Source organism: Felis catus, chromosome B3 (genome assembly GCF_018350175.1).
Source record: "Felis catus isolate Fca126 chromosome B3, F.catus_Fca126_mat1.0, whole genome shotgun sequence".
NCBI classification, from domain to species: Eukaryota; Metazoa; Chordata; class Mammalia; order Carnivora; family Felidae; genus Felis; species Felis catus.
The window spans coordinates 141,286,581-141,305,147 of NC_058373.1; the positions used below are offsets into that span (position 1 = coordinate 141,286,581).

Consider the following 18,567-nt stretch of genomic DNA (forward strand, 5'->3'; position numbering starts at 1 on the left):
GTGGCTGCAGAAGGTTCCGGGGTCTGTAGAGGGGTGCTGCTTTGGGGATGCTTTGCGGGGCTTCAGGGGGCAGGTGGTCTGTGCCCCCAAATGTCAGCTCCAGCCACCTTCTGTCTTCTGCCCTTTATCCTTCTCTGCCAGATATTCTTGCTAACCTAGTCCTTATGGTTTTAATTTGCATTTACCCGATTACTAAGAAGGTTGAGAATCTCTTCCTATGTTTGGAGCCTCAAGCAGTTTCTCTTCTATGAATTGGAATTCAGACCTTTTTCCCATTTTTCTACTCCTCGTCTTTTCTTACTCTGAGTTGTAGATGTTCTTGTAGTACGGAGGCCAATCCTTTATTTGCTGTATGTTGATGGCAGGAGGTATTTGCAATACCTCCCGTGAGTTTGTAGCGTAACTTTTAACTTCTTTTAGGGTAGCTTACATTGAACAGAAGGTTTTAATTTTAAGGTGGCCAAAGGTATGAGTGTTTTCCTGTGGTTTTTCTTGTGGGTTTGTTTTGAAAGTTCTTCTGTATCCCCAAAGTCATGAAGATATTCTATTATAGTTTCTTCTAAACGTGTTAATGTTTCTCTTTCCCCACGGATGCCATAACACACCTGGAAATTATTTGGGGGGTCATGTGAGGCTGATTCCATTTTTACAGTAGATGAAATTAAGGTTCTGATTGGTGAACGGACTTTTCAGGCTAGAAATGGCCGAGGCTGGAACCAATATTTGATTGACATATGGCCTTTCCCCTCCATCCCACAGCATCCTTCCAGAATCCTCCAATTTGAGCTGTGCTGGGCCTCTGATCCTGAAATAGGTGCTAGGAGCACAGACATTAGTCGGACCCAGGCCTGCCTTGGAGTTCAGTCTGATGGGGCCAGGATACGCGCTATCACAGGGAAGGCCTGAATTACGCGTTCCCGAAGGCCAAGTACTAAGAAGCAAGCACAGGGCCAACTCAAAGCCCAGAGGCGAGGCTGGGGAAACCCTGCCCCAAAAGCCAAGGCAACACAAAGAAAGTGCTTATTTCCTAGTTACAAGTGAGCAAAACAACCTTGGAAAGTCGAAGAAGCCAGCCCAGAATTATCCATGGAAGGAAAGAGCAAGAATGCAACTGGAAGTCGGGCCGTTGGAAATGAAGTCTGGCCTCCCTTGCCTTTTTGGCATCGCTACACAGAGAGAAAGAAGAAAGCAGCAAGGACACCCGGCGGCAGCTGTGGGCAGCCCCCACCACCACCCCAGCTGCTGGACCCCCACCCCCAGCTCGGGGCCTCTGTCCCACGGTGCCCTGCAGCCACTCAGGGGTTCCCGAGTTACCAAGCAATGCCTGTCCATGCCAGCTGTGGCCAGGTGTCTCCAGCCAGCCCACCCCCCAGGATACAAACACACACACACACACACACACACACACACACACACACACGCCCTACTCCGATGCCTGGTGCTGGAGCCTCACGCTCCAGCAGGACGTCTGCTCTGGGGCCCTGCACGCCGAGCTCAAATTCCTGAATCTTCGCCCATCCGCTTGTCCTCCTGACCCCCTGTCCGGGCTGCTCTGTGCTCGCTCAGTGCTGGGCGACCCCAAGGGCAGACCGGGCACGTGCCCAGGGCTCTGGGGACACACACAAAGCTCAACCTCAGAAGGCTGATCAGAATTTCGCAATCGGAAAACCTAAATCCCACCCACTGTCCCTACAAGGTCTGTGTCAATATGCAAAATGTGGGTCACAAGGGGTGAGGGGGCTCCTCCCACGCACAGAGCTGAGATCTCCGAATGAGCTGAGCTGTGCGTCCACAGTGGCTCAGCGACGAGAAAGTTTTCCCAGCTCCATTCTGCCATAATCCCTTTCTCTTCTTTTCTGACCCTTCCTTTCTGCGTCCTCCTTCCTGTCTGTCTCCTTCTCTCCCCTCTCTTTCCCTCTGAGCTACGCATAATCATCTCCAACCCCAAAGCACTTCACATTTGGTGAAAAGCACTTCAGTTTCGAAGTGATTAGAGGTTGAAGATCCGACGTTTAAAATTTAAATTAAACCAATTAAAATTACAGGGCCACTTCACGTGTTTTAAGCAAATAATTATTTTTTACAAACAGATCTCAGAGGCTGGGCCCAGCCAGGTACTGAACAGGAGTGACAAGGTGCCAATAGCTGACCTCCAGGGCCAAGCGGCCTGACCCCACTCAGGTGGCTCAAAGAAGCTCCCCCATATTCTGGAAGAAGACAGCCCCCACCCTCCAGCGGCGCTCCTTCCCGCTCCTGGAACCAGTCAGGACCCTAGACTTTCCCTTCAAGGTTCCCCAAAGAGTGGCACTTCCAGCACATGGAGGTGGCCGTCACTCACAGGAGGAAGCGGAGATTCTCTGTCAGTTCCCCGTGATCCACGCCCAGTGACACACCCACTGCCCTCCCCTGCGCCCCAGCAGAGGGGAAGTGGACCTCAGGGCCACCAAAATGCAAAGGGGATCTCAGGTTTATCCAGCACGTTTCGTGTGTGGACACAAGAATGAATCAGCAACATGCCTGCCCTTGACGAGCTCAGCCCAACAGAGGCGTCAAACTATAAATTACAGAAGGGTGTTGTCAATAATACAGAAAATCGCAGGAGGTGCTGGAATAGAACAGAGATGGGAGTGATTGACTTCTGGGGTCCTCTGGGTCGGCCTCACGGAGAAAGGGCTACGGAAGCTGGGGTCGGCGGGATGAAGGGGAGTTTTCAGGCGGACAAAGATCACGCATTCGGGAGACGAACACTGCCGAGGCCCACGGCCTCGTGTTCCTGCTGCAGAACGATGAACTAGGATGAGACACTCAAGTGATCTTCTCTTACCAAGTTGGAAATTCAGTCTCAAAGGTTTGAAGCTCCTGTCGGGGCTGGCAAGTTCTAAGCTCGAGTCCAGGGCTAATTCCCAAGGCCCAAGTACGTTTCTTTTCCCTCTTGGTTGCCTTCGGAGGCCAGAGATCTGTGTTTTGTGTCTTTTGTTCCCTCTTCTTCTCTGCTCCTGGCCAAACTGCAGCCTGGGATCAAAACAACAAACCAAGCAGCGGGCCTGCCCCTGCCCCCCTGGGGGGGTGGGGGGGTGCTGCCTCCTGCCACCCCACACCCACACCCAGCACGGGGGAGGGCAGCCGGTTGCTGGGCCTGGGAGGCAGCTGGAACAGAGAGCGAGGGAAAATAGTTCACGGTCTGTGTGGCAAGGGGAGACGGGCCGCCCAGCTGTGGCCAGGAGAGCCAGGAGGCCAAGCCCAGCCCAGACATTTCAAAAACAAACCTGGATCCAGCTTTCCATCCCCCCGGGGCGGGCCCCACCCTCCAGGAGGAAGGTAACTCCAGCCGCCCAGGTTCCTTTCTTTGGGAATCCTTGGTTTGTAGTTTCCTTTTTCCTAATTAGGTTTCGGAGGCCAGAATCGAGGCAGCTTCCGTACTCAGCCAGGTTGGACGTGTGCTGCCGTGTTGACTTAAAAATACTCCCTGAAAAGGGATAGTGGGTGGGGGCCGGGGGGCGGGGGAAGCATTCGGTAAATAAGAATTCTCCCTGGGGCTGGGGGCAGGAGGGTTGGGGGCAATTATTGACAGGTACTTAAGTTTCTATCAGGCATGGTGAAGAACTTTTAGGGACAGCTAGCGGTGATCGGTGATCGGTGACCGTACAGGATGGTGAGAACAGATTATGTTACTGACTTGTGTACTTATGGGGAACGGTTAAAATGATAAATCTTATGTTATGGATATTTTTACCACGATAACAATTGGGGCCTGCGATGTCTTGTAAATGGATGAGACATAAAGACAGATAACAAAAAAAGAAGAAGAAAGACACTTATCTTCAGTGATAATTATTTTGCCAGTGGGGACAGAGGGGGAAACACTTCCATGCTTTTGGAAAGTTATTGGTTCATTGGCCCAAGGGGGACTGGAAGCAAGAAGCTATTTGGACGGTCCGGGGTGGCAGTGAGACAGAGACGTCTCTGGAACATCTTCACCCTCTGGGGACACGCCTTAAAGGTGGAGATCAGCGGAATTGTTTTTTTTCTTTCAAGGAGCAGACTGATATCTGTGTCCAGGGAGCAGGACCTCAGCTCTTGGACCCCTCCTTAGGACCGGGTCCTGGGCACAGACCAAAGCGGAGGTTGAAGAAGGTGGCACTTTGTATACAGTGGTGCAGGTTAGTGGAGCGTGCACAGCCGCCCCAACGGGAAGCCCTCCATTCCGATCCCAACAGCTCTGTGGTCTGACCTTGCTGGGGTCCCTTTGTCTCCCTGGTCCTCAGCACCCTCTCGTTGTGCATGTGGCCAAGATCCTTGAGCGGAAGGAGCTAACGTGTGTGTGTGTGTGTGTGTGTGTGTTTGTGTGTGCGCGCGCCTGGAGCACAGTAGGGGTTCGACAAGGGCTTCGTCTCTCTCACTGTTGCTCCCAAGAGGAGCCCTGTGCCCGACCGAGCCACCATTTATTCTTGGGGACCAAGAGGGACCCTCACCGAAGGCAATGCTGGCAGGAGTCACTGGCAGGGTGGAAGCCTAGCTCTCTCCATCCAATGAGCTGTGTGATTCTGTATCCAGGACGGGGTGCAGACAGGAGGAGAGGGGGGATGTGAAATCCAGAGCAAACCACGGCTAAAAAAAAAAAAAAAAAAAAAAAAAGAGGAAGAAGTCAACATAAAATAAAATATATATTTTTTTAACTTTAATCAGAAAAAGAGCTAGCCACCGCAGCGGGGCCCCACACCCCCCGGCAGTGAAGGGTTGGTTCGGCTTCCTGCAGTAGAAAGCTGCGGGTCAGGCTGCAGCAGTTTGGAGGCCTGGGCTCCAGCTGAGAGAGAGGAGAGCTCGACCGCAGGCCGGCTGGCTTTTCTCCCGCAGTTCCTTCTTCCCTGCATGTAAGAACCGCAAGCTCAGGAGGACAGCCGTCTGTCCCGCCCAGTTCAGGGTATGGAGAGCCAGGGGTCACATTAGCAGAAAGACGCCCCTCCTACCCACCCCCCAAACAAGCTAGCTCTTTCTCAGCCAAGAGCACTTCCCTTGCTTAAACAGAGAGGACAGGGGCCGTTTTAGAAACCCACCCAGGGAAGGGGCGCCTGGGCGGCGCAGTCGGTGAAGCGTCCGACTTCAGCCGGGTCACGATCTCGCGGTCCGTGGGTTCGAGCCCCGCGTCGGGCTCTGGGCTGATGGCTCGGAGCCTGGAGCCTGTTTCCGATTCTGTGTCTCCCCCTCTCTCTGCCCCTCCCCTGCTCAAGCTCTATCTCTCTCTCTCTGTCTCAAAAATAAATAAACAGGGGCGCCTGGGCGGCGCAGTCGGTTAAGCATCCGACTTCAGCCAGGTCACGATCTCGCGGTCCGTGAGTTCGAGCCCCGCGTCAGGCTCTGGGCTGATGGCTCGGAGCCTGGAGCCTGCTTCCGATTCTGTGTCTCCCTCTCTCTCTGCCCCTCCCCCGTTCATGCTCTGTCTCTCTCTGTCCCAAAAATAAATAAACGTTGAAAAAAAAAAATTAAAAAAAGAAACCCACCCAGGGGCCTTCTCAGTCATTGCTACCCACTGCCCTTCTGCACAGTACCCACGAGGAGCCTTTGACTGAGAGAGTCCTGAGATAGGCTATCCCTTGCAAAGTGTTCCCCAATCTCAGGTAGTCTAGGCGTATTTTTACCCGTGGCATCTTATGGGACTTACGGGATTCAAGTTCTAGGGACGTATTTTGGGAAGGGTGGCCCTCCTTTTTCCTAACTACGGCTAAATCTGGCTCAAAGTTGTCTAAATGCTTCCCAGTGACAGGAGCAGCCTTCACTGGAGTTCTTGGAGCCTCGGTTTTAACGTCCATAAAATGGGTATCGTGCATAGCATCCACATAGGCCATTGCTTCTGGAATAGAAGAAAATACTCTCAGAACACGCAGGACTGGGTTGCCTACAGCTCCCTGGGAAATAACAAAGCACCACTTTTTTTTTTTTTTTAACTCACCGCATGTTGCTTTTACTTATTTTTGCACACATCCAACAAACATTTACTACCTGACAGACCGAGGAAGGTGTAATTACCCCCTTTGTGCTGTCGCTGCTGTTTGGTTTGGGGTGCTCTTTGTGAGGGTGGACCTGAACCTGCCTGGTAGCCCACAGCCATCCATTCCAGGGCCAGGTTCAGAACCCTGGTCCGTCTGAACCCAAGCGCAGTAGTTCTCCACCACCCAAGCTGGCAGGGAGAAATCAAAGGTCCTTCTCCAAGGAGGGCACAGCTTCACGGAGACGTAGAAGTCTCTGTGGGAGCCTGGGAAGGACCCAGGCAGGTGGACAGACAGGTTTGGAAAGCCCAGAAGCAAAGGGGCTCCTTCAGAGACAAAAAAAAAAAAAAAAAAAAAAAAAAAAACACGTGAGTAAGGAAGGTTGACCGGGCAGGACCACGTGGGGAGGTGGGAGAGGTGAAGAAGGTGAGGGAGGACCACACCATGTGGATCAAGGGACGGGGCTGGCCACTGCGGGCACCAGGCTTCGTGGGTTTCTGATTCTGGGTGTTGGATGTCCCGGGGGTGCAGAACACTCATCTGAATGCCGTGTGGAGAGCCATCACACAATGCCGGTAGGAATGTAAAATGGTGCAGCCACTTTGGAAAACAGTCCGGCGTTTCCTCAAACGATTGAAAAAAGACCATACGATCCAGACATTCTACTTCCAGGTATCGACCCAGGAGAAGTAAAAACACACGTCCACTAAAACAGGAGCAAGAATGTGAAGAGAAGCATGATTCGGGGCACCTGGTTGAGCGTCCGGCTTCAGCTCAGGTCATGATCTCATAGTTCGTGAGTTCAAGCCCTGCATCGGGCTGTGTGCTGACAGCATGGAGCCTGGAGCCTGCTTCAGATTCTGTGTCTCCTTCTCTCTCTGCCCCTCCCTTGCTCATTCTCTCTCTCTCTCTCTCTCCCTCTCTCTCTCTCTGTCTCAAAAACAAATAAACAATGAAAAAGAAATGTTAAAGGGACGCATTATTTATAAGAGTCAAAAAGTGGAAATAACCCAAATGCCCATCTGTCCATGCCTCACGGATGAATAAAATGCGGTCTGTCCGTTCAGTGAAGTATTATTCAGCCATACAAAGGAATTAAGTATTGATCCGTGCCACTGCATGGACAGACTTTGAAAACATTGTGCGGAGTGGAAGAAGCCAACCAAAAAGACTACATGTATGATTCCATTTATATGAAAAAGTCCAGAATAGGGAAATCTATAAAGACAGAAAGTAGACGGGTGGTTTACTGGGCCGGACAAGAGGTGGATGGGAGCCAGTGATATTGAGTGATGAAATGTTCTAAGATTCATGGTGGTGATGGTTGTACATACCTGTGAATACACTAAAAGCCATTAAGTTGTAAACTTTACATGGACGCATTGCATGGCATGTGAATTAGACCTCAACAAAGCTGTTTAAAAAGAACTTACAGAGCAACCTAATACTTCATGCGTTAGCTTAGTTACACTTGACCTCGCCAAGAGGAGGTTTACTTTATCTCCCGCTTTACAAATGAGGAAAAAGAAGGTTCAGAGAGGTTAAGTGACTTGACCAAAGTCAGAGCTAGTGAACAGTCCTTCCAGTCCCGCCCATGCTCCAAAGTCCCGGCTTCTCCCGGGACTGTCACTGCAGTGTCACGGGGCTGTCAGCCTCAGCTGGCTTCCCCACCCACTGGAGGCCAGGGCTGGCGGTGCTTTTCTGCAGGCCCCCAGACCCAGTCGGTCGTCAGCCTACCTGGAGGCTCCACTCTCTGGCTATTCACCAACGCCCCCCCCAACCCCACCCTGTCAGTGTTTCCCACTGTGGGCAACGCGGCCAGGGCAAGCTTTGCTTCTAGCCCAATCTTTATCTTCAAAGACGATTTCGGCTCCAAATATTTATGGCAAAATACAAAAGAGCGCCTTCCTTCACTGGCGCCTGTGTTTGAAGTCGTTTTCCCAGCACACATGTATTTGATAGTCAAATCTCTCCGAGGGCACATGGAGATCTGGTGGCTGCTGGTGCCCCACGTTGGCGCCCACCCCTCCCCCCCAGAGTTAGCCAAGAGCCCCAGCAACATTCACGGGGTAGCACGTCCAGGAGCTTCTAAGGATGCCACGCCCAGTGTACTCAAGTTCTGACTGTGTCCGCTGGGTCCATTGGCACTCTGCCATAGGGTCCTAGGCAAGGTGTCCTTTCCGTGGTGGACACTCATCATTGGGTGAGACACAGAGCCGGGGACGGCCATTGGAAATCTAACAGCGCCATCATCTCCCCTTGCTAAAGCCGTTCCCTTAACTGGAAAGGGGGGACAATAACAGTAACTTTAGGATTTTACAAGATTATTTTGTAAAGGGCTGAGAGCTTAGGATAGCACACGGTAAGAACTCAAGAAGTATTAACTAGGATGATTTTCTCCTCTACCCTCTTTCTCCTGCTCCTCCTCCCCTTCTTATTTTTTTTTCCATTATTAAACACAGAATTCTGCAAATCAAAATACCTGCACAGTATACTACATCCCCAGTCATCCACATAAGGATCTCTGTTCCTCAGAGGACCCTGCAGCTTAGGTATCCTTAACACCCTCATTAGAGAGAGAAAATTAAGGCTCAGAGAAGGACAGTCGATTGCCCAAGGTCACACAGCTCAACACAGGTTGGCTGATTTGGAAGCCTAAGCTCATTTGCTATGGCCCTACTGTCTCCTTCTCCCCAAATGCAACCACAGTAAGTCTGACTTAAAAGTAACCACGGTGCACAAAGGATCGATCGTTCGTCTAGTCTTGGAGCATGTTTAAGTTGTGAACTGCCAATGAAGGTTTGGGGGACGCTAAAATCAGGACTGTCAGCACATTCCTGTGGTGGGGGAAGTCAGCCCCCGCGCATGACACAGCTAAGCACGGCCCCACCCTGCTCCCCACCCACCCCACCTCATCAAGGTGGCCAGGCCAGGTCAGGCGGAGCCAGGCCGGCCTCAGAGGCCCCTGGCAGGAGCATCCAACCCCAAAGGATTCTTCAGGCAAGGTGGCCTTGGTCCAAGGAATTGACCAAGGGCCCCACCCCAGCCTGTACTCATTCAAGATTGCATTTTTGAGGACTGGTCAGGACAAGGCTGGGGAAGTGGTGCCAGGTTGCCTTGGGCTTTCGGCACGCAATGGAAAGAAAGCTCTCAGGCCCTGGAGGGCGGGGTGGGACCTCTCGTGTATGGAGAAGATTCCCAGCACCAAGCCAGGCGGTGAGCTCTACAGGTGTGCTGTTCAGGCAGGAAGCCAGCCCGTCCTTCTACCAGGGCCAAGCCCTGAGGACAAAGGCTCCAAAGGGGACAGGAGAAAATCCCAGAACAGAAGTACAATCACGCAATTTGGAGTCAGCAAGACCTCGCTTTAAGTTTGCCTCTACCGCACGGCAACTCTGTTAGCCACTTGACCCCTGAGACCCAGCCCCTTCCTTGGGAGGAAGGGGTCAGTGACGATCACCCACCTCCCACCCACCCCTGGGCTTGTTCTGGGGAAAGGAGACCATGCACTGATTCGACATTCTGTCCTCGTAGCCTTGCCATGGGCTGGGGACATGCCACCAGACGCTGGGTCGGAGCACTTAACTCAGGCATTTCATACTTGATTTCCGAACCAGCCACTCTGCCAGGCTCACTTTCCCCGCAGCCTAAAATTCACCTGCTCACCCCTTCACTCACTTAGCAAGTTGCTCATTCTCTCGATTTCCAGCGTCCAATGAAATGCCCAAGCCCAGCATGACTGTCACTCCCCCTAGACCCCACTCAGTTATTCACTCGTGCATTTATTCATTTACCCATTCATTCAACAGACATATTAAATGCCCAAGCGTTTTAGGCAAAAGCATCTCTCAACCCGGAATTTCCTTATGAATGAGTGAATCCCAAGCTAAGGGGAAATCGCAACTATGATTCTTCCTACATATATCTCAGCAAATGACACGGTGCTGCGCTGAGGTGGGTGAATTCCGAGCTCATAAACTCTGGCTTTAAGAGATCCCGTTATACCCAACCTTCCGCTACGATTCTGCCTCTTGACGCAGCGGCCCTGGATTGCCACCTTCTCTCCCCAAACAGAGACTCGCGTAAGAAATTCCACTTGAACTGGGAACCAGCATCAGGATTTCCCTTTTACGGGGATAGCGGTGATGCGGGCACGCAGAGGGCCATCGCTCCCCCCAAAAGAGCGTTTCCCCAAAGTAACTTGATGGTTGCAATGAGTGGAAAGAAACCAGATCCTCGTGTCTTAAAAAAGTGTTTAAATCATCATAATAATCCCATTCACCACCTGTATCTGAGTCAGCACACCCACTTTTAAAGTCAGAATGCTGTGGGCCTGAAGGCCCAAGCATCCAATTCTATAAATACAGACAGAAGCTGCAAAGCCAAAAGGCCAGACCGTCCCAATCTGTCACCCTTTCCACGCTGACAAATTCTGCACACCCCCTTGGACGGATACGCCCGGAGGCTTGAGGTCCTGTCTGACAGCGGGATCCTCACCAGGCGACCCGGGGCCCCACGCTCCCAACTCATCCGCTCCCCCCACCGCTCAGCCAGCCCCTCCCTACCTGCTGTCTCCTTTGGGCAGACCAGGTGTGCTCCGTGATGGATTGCCCAACGGGCCCCTCCGTCCTGGAGGCAGATGAATCCGGGTGGCGGGAAGCACCCACCGGGTCTTTGACAGACGGCAGGCACGTCAAAACTGGAAATGAGCCTGTCTTGGGGGGACGTGTGTTTTATTCGAGTGCAGGTCAGTTTCTTTCCTGACCACACCCTGCTCCCCCACCCCCTCGGCTGCCTCACCCCGGTTCCTACCTCCTCAGGGCCGGGCGCGTGATCGAGAACCACGTTTTAGCCAAAGGGCAAGAGAAAAGAACCAGGTTTCCTCCCATTTTAGCAGATTTCTCTGTGATCTGAAGATGAAGTCAGAAGGGGGCCATGTCTCCAACTAGCTTCTTGTAATTCAGAAAGACAGTTGCAAGTCATTTAAAAGGAGACACAGAATCTTTAATAAATGTAATCCACATCTGATTACAAGGGAAGAAAGTGCTCTCTCTATATCTCCTCTCTTTCTCTTCTCTCTCTCTCTCCCTCTCTCACCTTACAGGGCTGGAATATTGCAGTAACTATTCCATCTGATTTTTTTAAAAATAAGATTTACTAAAGGTCAATGTATCTCCTGGCCACATAAGCAGCAACATTCAAATTTCCCCAAGCCCAAGCATAAAAAGATGCTGTCATTAAAAATGAAAGCGTAAGGACATCTCTCGAGCCCATGGGGGATTTTAGAAAGAGGAGACATTTCGTTATCAACACGCAATCATGAGATTTTTAAGCGGTGTCTCTAATCTGCTTCCCCCTCCCACCCCCCCAACCCATCCGCCCCCTCCTCCCTTCATACCCCCCCCTTCACAGCAAGGTCTTTTTATCCTTCCAATTTTGCATCTAAAGATGAGGTGAATACCATTAGCTCAATTCAACCTCAAGTGTAGTCAGATGGGCCTGTGATTTCTGAAAAGCGCTCGCTAAGGTCACATTAAAATGTATAAGAGCATTTCGATTCCTGAGAAGGGGGCTTATTATCCACCCGTGGTGTAAAAGAGGAATGTCAGTGGCCGCAGACTTGGGTGAAAACAAAAGAGATACCAGGATTTCAGTCTTTTGTGAGCAAGCTTCTCTGGTTTCTTTTCACGGTCGTCCCGGCTCACCAGCCCAACAGATAGCTCTGCAGACTACAAAACTTAGGCCTCTTGCAAAAAAAAAAAAAAAAGGGAAAACAAGTTTAACTGGCTTCCCCTCTACCCGTTTTTATTTAACTCTTCCAGCTAGAGTCAGCCAAGTCATGGCTGTTAAGTTATAAATGCATATTTTCTTGAGAGGGAGAGTTTGGTCTGTCCTGTTCGTATGGCTTATTTTTTTGCTTTGTTTTGTTTTGTCTTGTTTTTTCGTCTGTCCCTTCAGTAGATGGGAGTCAGCATCCAGCTGGAAAAGCATGAATGTTGGGGTCAGACCTACCAGGGTAAGAAGCCCAGTTTTGCTGTCACAGGCAATGCGACCCTAGACAACCACCCATTCACTTATTCAAGGTTCGTTTATTCAACAGATTATCTGTTGATCATCTACTACATGCCAATCATGGCTCTCAGTTTTAAGAATACACAGGAGCACCAGACACACTGATATTTGCACTCTTGCAGGGACAGGAGTTCTGCAAAGAAAGGTAAAGCAACAAGACAGGTGGAAATGCTAATAGGAAGTAAACAGAGTGTTCACAAAGAGGAAACTTGAAGAAGACCAATGATACATAGGGTAATTGAGGGATTTAAGATGAGCTGAAACTTCAGGCCAAGCCAGAAATTCGAAGGGCATCCCAGGTGCTGGGTACAGGAAATAAAAGGGTTTGTGTCATGGACATCTGTTATTTTGCCCACCAAACACCCAGTTCTCCCTACCATCAGCCATGCCCTACTTCCATGGCATACTCTTGGTCGGGGAGGTGATCAGCCAGGGTGCCTGACCTCATCCAGCCAAAGAAAGGGTACATGACCCAAGAGAGACTGTCAGAGCCTCACTCAGAGCTCACCTGCCACCTACCAAGTGGAGGAATATAAGGTAGAGAACAGTGGCAGCTGGCACGCCCCTATGGTGGTGCTCTGATGAGAAGGCTATGTGGTTCTGCCCCTTCTATCTCTAGAATCTCTCCATTTCCTTCTTGTTTCCCATTCTGGTTCTTCAGCACTCCTTTAGATGCTGTGAGCCTCTTGGTCTTCCAATAAATGTTCTTTTTGCTCAAGTTAGTCAGAATCTGATATATGACTTGAAAACAAAGAACAATAACCAACATAAAAATCAATAACAGAGAGTGAATCTCCAGGAACCTGTCAGGCACACATAGGGTATATTGAAGTAACTATCCAGTCAAGAGGACTCAGATTTATATTCAGAGTGGGAACCTGGTAACCAACGGCACACAGAGGTGAAACAGCTGATTATAGTAATCAGCTTCAAGACTGTCAAAGAGAAGCCACCAGAGTGAAGGTCTACCATGAAACAGATTGGATAGAACCAGAAGTGTTGGTCTGAACGCATAGTTTCCAGTATCTATAGAGAGGTGTAACTATAGACATGAACATGTGTTTGAGTCTGTCCACTGAGTGGACCGGCAAACAGTGATACCCAGTAGCAATGAGCACACTTAGTGTCAGATCTTGGTTTCTAAATACCATTCTCCACTCAAAAGAACAAGAGGTCCTTAGAGATGTGTATGACTCCACGGGTGGGACAGTGAAAGGACAAGATGTAGGTGTAACATCTTCTGCCAGAAAGTGACCAAGTGTTCAAGGCATGATGGGAACATGCAAGAACAGAGACCAACCAGAGATGGGAATATGCAAGAAACACACACTGACCAACTTTGAGGAATTTGAAAATCATCTTTATTCTGATTTAACTTATATCCAACAAAATGCACCTATTTTAATTATAGCTCAATGAGTTCTGACAAATATATGCATGTATTTTAATCAAGATACAGACCATTCCCACCCCAAAAATTCTGTCAAGCCCTTTCTTAATTCATCCCGCCACAGAGGAAATGACTGATCTGATTTGTGTCACCATAGATTAATTTTGCCTTTTCTAGAACCTCTTATAAGTGGAATCAAACAGTATGTGTTCTTTGGTGTCTGCCTTCTAACATAAGACTAACATAAAGTGTTTGGGATTCATCCATATTGCTGTGCATATCAGGAATTTGTTCATTTCTAGTGATGAGTAATTTCTAATTTATGAAAAATATAACTGGTTTATCCACTTACCTGTTTATGAACATTTATGTTGTTTCCAGTTTCTAGATATTATGAATAAAGCTCGTTTGAATATTCATGTGCAAGTCTTTGTGTGGCTATATGTATTTATTTCTCTGAGGTAATATATAGGAATGAAATTCCTGGGCTATATGATAATGTACTTTTTAACTTTATAATACATTTTTGCAGTTTTCCCAAAATGATTGTACCATTTCACATTCCCACCAGCAAAGTATGAGAGTCTCAGCTGTTCCACATCTTCTCCACTATTTGTTATGTTTGACTTTTTCATTTAGCCATTCTAGTAAGCATATAGAGAAACCCCATGGTGATCTTAATTTTAATTTCCTATTGGCTAATGGTTTTGAACATCTTTTCATGAACTTTTTAGCCATACATAGAACTTTTTTATATAGTGCCTGTTCAAAGTTTTACATATATGTACTGGACTCTTTGTCTTACTGAGTTGTAAGAATCATTCCGGATACAAGTTATTTGCCAAACACACATGTTGCAAAGACTGCCATAAGTAGCATGCTTTCCATTTTCTTTTTTTTTTTAATTTTTAATGTTTCTTTGTTTTTAAGACAGAGAGATACAGTGTGAGTGGGGGAGGGGCAGAGAGAGGGAGACACAGAATCTGAGGCAGGCTCTAGGCTCTGAGCCATCAGCAAAGAGACCAACGCAGGGCTTGAACTCACAAGCTGTGAGATCATGACCTGAGCAGAAGTTGGTCACTTAACCGACTAAGCCACCCAGGCACCCCAACATGCTTTCCATTTTCTTAATGGTGTCTTTTGAAAATCAGAATGTTTTCATTTTCTTGGAGTTCATTTTGTCAAATTTTATTTTACCGTTTGTGCTGTTTGTGTTCTGAGCACCCACTGCCAACTCCAAGGTCAGAAATAAATTGTCCTGTTTTTTTCAGAAGTTCTATAATTTCAGACTTTGTGCTAAGGCACACGATCTATTTGAGGTTCATTCTTGTGAATGTTGTGAGATGGAGTCAAGCTTTATTTTTTCCATGTGGATAGTCTGTTGTTCTAGGATCGTTTGCTGAACAGATTATCTTCCCATGAAATTACCTTTGCCCCCTGATTAAAAATCAATTAATCATGTATCTATGATTGTGTTCCTCTAATCTATATTTCTCATCTTACACTGACTTGAATATTATATTTTTATAATACAAATGTTGAAATTAGGGGGGCACCTGGGTGGCTAAGTTGGTTAAGGGTCTGACTTTGGCTCAGGTCATGATCTCATAGTTGGTGAGTTCAAGCCCCACATCAGGCTCTGTGCTGGCAGCTCAGAGCCTGGAGCCCGCTTCAGATTCTGTGTCTCCCTCTCTCTCTCTGCTTCTCCCCCCGCTCATGCTCTGTCTCTCTGTTTCTCTGTCTCTCAATAATAACTAAACATTAAATGTTGAAATTAAGTAGTTTAGGCTGTCCAAATTTGCTCTACTTTTTAAAAGTTATTTTGGCTACACTAGGTCTTTTGTATTTCCATATAAACTTTATAATCAGTTTGTCAATTTCTTTCGGAAACCTGATAAACTTACTAGAATTACATTAAATCTATAAATTCACTGAGGTAAAAATGATATTGTAGTATAATAGGAGGTACATTGGATCTCTGTTCCTGATTTGGCACAGAGCTCCTAAACCCCTGGAATTTCCTGAGTGATGGGAGTGTCTTTTAGTATTTATAACAAACTGCTTTTGATCACACCTGAGTTTATGCCAATGAGGAACTTGGGGTGGGCTCCCTTGCTAGCCTCAGGATGGAACTGGTCATCAGAAAAACCAAGTGATAACAGGGCTGGAACTTTCAGCCCCACCCACTGACCTCTGGAGGTGGGCAGAGGATGGAGACTGAGTTCCCTTAAAAACTATTAAATAAGATTTGGGGAGTTTTCTGGTTGGTGAAAATATCAATGCACTAGGAAGGCAGTGCACCTGGAGAGGGCATGGAAGCTCCTCCCCCATACTTTACCCTATGCATCTTTCCCATTTGACTGTTGCTGAGTTGTATCCTTTAAAATAAACCAGTAAACATGAGTAAAGTGCTCCCCAGAGTTTTGTGGGCCATTCTAGCAAATTATCACAACTGGGAAGAAGTCAAGGGAACTCAGCCAAGCAGAAATGTAAGTAGCCTGGGAACCCCATTTGTGGCTGGCATCTCACTGGGGAGCATGAGACAGCACCTTTAACCTGTGGGGTCTGCACTAACTCCAGGGTTGGGTGTCATCACTGAATTGAATCTTTGAACACCTGGCTGGTGTCAGAGAATTGGAGAACTGCTGTGGGGAACCACCACACATTTAGTGTCAGAAGTGTTGGGGAGAAAACCTTTCAGGTATCTCCACAACACTGAGTTTTAGAGTGTATCTCTCCATTATCTAATATACTTCTCCATATATTTAGGTCTCCTTCAGTAGTGTTTTGCAGCTTTCAGTCAGTACCACTTTTGTTAATTATTCCTGTTTCATGTTGACAATTATTCTTATTAGTATACAAGAAAACAATAGATTTTTGCATACTGACCTTATATCAAGCAACCTTGCAAAACTGTTCACCTTGTAGCATTTTTTTTTGGCAGATGCGTTAGGATTTCCTACACCCATAATTATATCACCTGCAAGTAAAGATGGTTTATTTTTTTTCTCTGACATTTTTATGCCTTTTATCTTGCTTTCTTACTTTATTGCACTAGCTAGTATCTCTAGCCAGTGAAAAGAAATTGTGAGAATGGGCATCTGTGCTTCTTCCCGATCTTAGAGGAAAAGCATTTAGTCTTTTACCATTAAATGATGTAGGGGCGCCTGGGTGGCGCAGTCGGTTAAGCGTCCGACTTCAGCCAGGTCACGATCTCGCGGTCCGTGAGTTCAAGCCCCGCATCAGGCTCTGGGCCGACGGCTCAGAGCCTGGAGCCTGTTTCCGATTCTGTGTCTCCCTCTCTCTCTGCCCCTCCCCCGTTCATGCTCTGTCTCTCTCTGTCCCAAAAATAAAAAAATAAACGTTGAAAAAAAATTTTTAAATGATGTAAGCTGAATGTTTTTCATAGATGCTTTTTATCATAAGAATGTTTCCTTCTGTTCTGAGTTTTCTGATAGTTTTTATAATCTATACTTGGAAATATTGTCAAATTATTTTTGTGCATCTATTGAGATAATCATATGAGCTTCCTCCTTTTTACAGCTAAGACTGTGATTTACATTGATTGTGTTTTGATTGCCAAACCAAACTTGCACATTAACTGTACCTGGTGATTATTTCTGGATTTGACTCGATAATATATTGTTAAGGATTTTTCCCCCTCAATACTGGTAAGGTAAACTAGTCTGTGTTTTTTTCATATTGTCTTTGTATCATGGCATCACAACATCAGTTAAGAAATGTCAACTTTTCCTCTATTTTCTGAAAAACTTAATATAATATTGGTATTATTATTTCTTCATCAGATGTTTGGGAGAATTTACCAGTCAAACCATCTGGGCATGAAGTTCTACTGTGGGAAGGTCTTAATTATTAATTCAATTTTAATAGACATAGGATTATTAACATTTTCTATTTTCTCTTGTGTCTATTTTGATAAGTTGTGTCCATTTGATCTAAGTTAATGAAATTACTGACATAATAATTTTCGTGAGTTCCTTAGTACACTTTTAATGTCTGAAGAATCTGTAATGATACTCCCTATTTTATTCCTGATACTAGTAAACATTCATAGAATCTTACTTGATCAATCAATCCAGAGATTTATCAAACTATCAAATTCCGTGAAGAATAAACTTTGTATTTCATCAATTTCTTCATTGTTTTTCCATTTGCTATCTTGTTGATTGTTGCCCTTATGTTTTTATTTCCCCATTTCTACTTATTTTAGGTTTTAATTGCCATTCCTTTCCTAATCATTGAAGAGGGAACCTTAGATCACTTATTTAAAAACTTTCCTATTTTCTAATGTATGCATTTAAGATAAACATTTTCCTCTGAAAAACATGAACATCACAGATTTTAATATGTTTGGTTTTATTTTATTTCTATGCAAAATCATGTCTAATTTCCTTTATGATTCTTCTTTGACCCATGGATTATTTAAAAGTATGTTGTTTAATTTCCAAATATTTGGAGATTTTCCAGATTTATTTTTATAATTGCTTTCTCATTTAGTGTCATTGTGGCCAGAGAATATACTCTTTAGAGTTATACAGACTTATTTTATGGCCCAGCACATGGGCCATCATGATGAGTGATCCACTTAAAACAAACAAACAAAAAAAAGCATATTTTCTTTTCTCCAGTTGTGTGGAATAGTCTGTAAGTGTCAATTAGTTCAGGTAGGTTGATGGTGCTGTTCAAGTTTTTGACTTTTTTTGTTTTTTTTGTTTGTGTGTGTGTGGTTTTGGGGTGTGTGTTGTGTTGTGTTTTGCTTTGCTTTGTTTTTTGCTTACTGATCTATTTTCTATTCTATCAATTACTGAGAGAAGAGTGTTGAAACTCTTCAACAAAAGTTAAAGATATGTCTATTTCTCATTTGGAGTCTGTCCATTTTTCCTTCATGTACTTGGAAGCTCTATCATTAGATCCACACACATTTTTTTTAATGTTTATTTATTTTGAGGGAGGGGGCAGAGAAAGAGGGAGAGAGAATCCCAATCAGGCTCCATGCTGTCAGCATAGAGAACGACAGGGCTTGATCCCACAAACCGTGAGATCACAACCCAAGCCAAAATTAAGAGTCTGACACTTAACCAACTGAGCGACCCAGGAGCTCCT

General features: G+C 46.7%; 1 long non-coding RNA gene across 1 annotated transcript; it reads right to left on the minus strand.

Annotated features, from left to right (window-relative positions):
* Window positions 1–2,051: 2,051 nt before the first annotated feature.
* On the minus strand, window positions 2,052–10,733 carry LOC109501025. The gene is made up of 2 exons (XR_002743261.2): window positions 10,547–10,733; window positions 2,052–4,608 (listed from the first exon to the last, which is right to left on the minus strand). It is a non-coding gene; the product is annotated as an uncharacterized LOC109501025 (long non-coding RNA).
* Window positions 10,734–18,567: the final 7,834 nt, after the last annotated feature.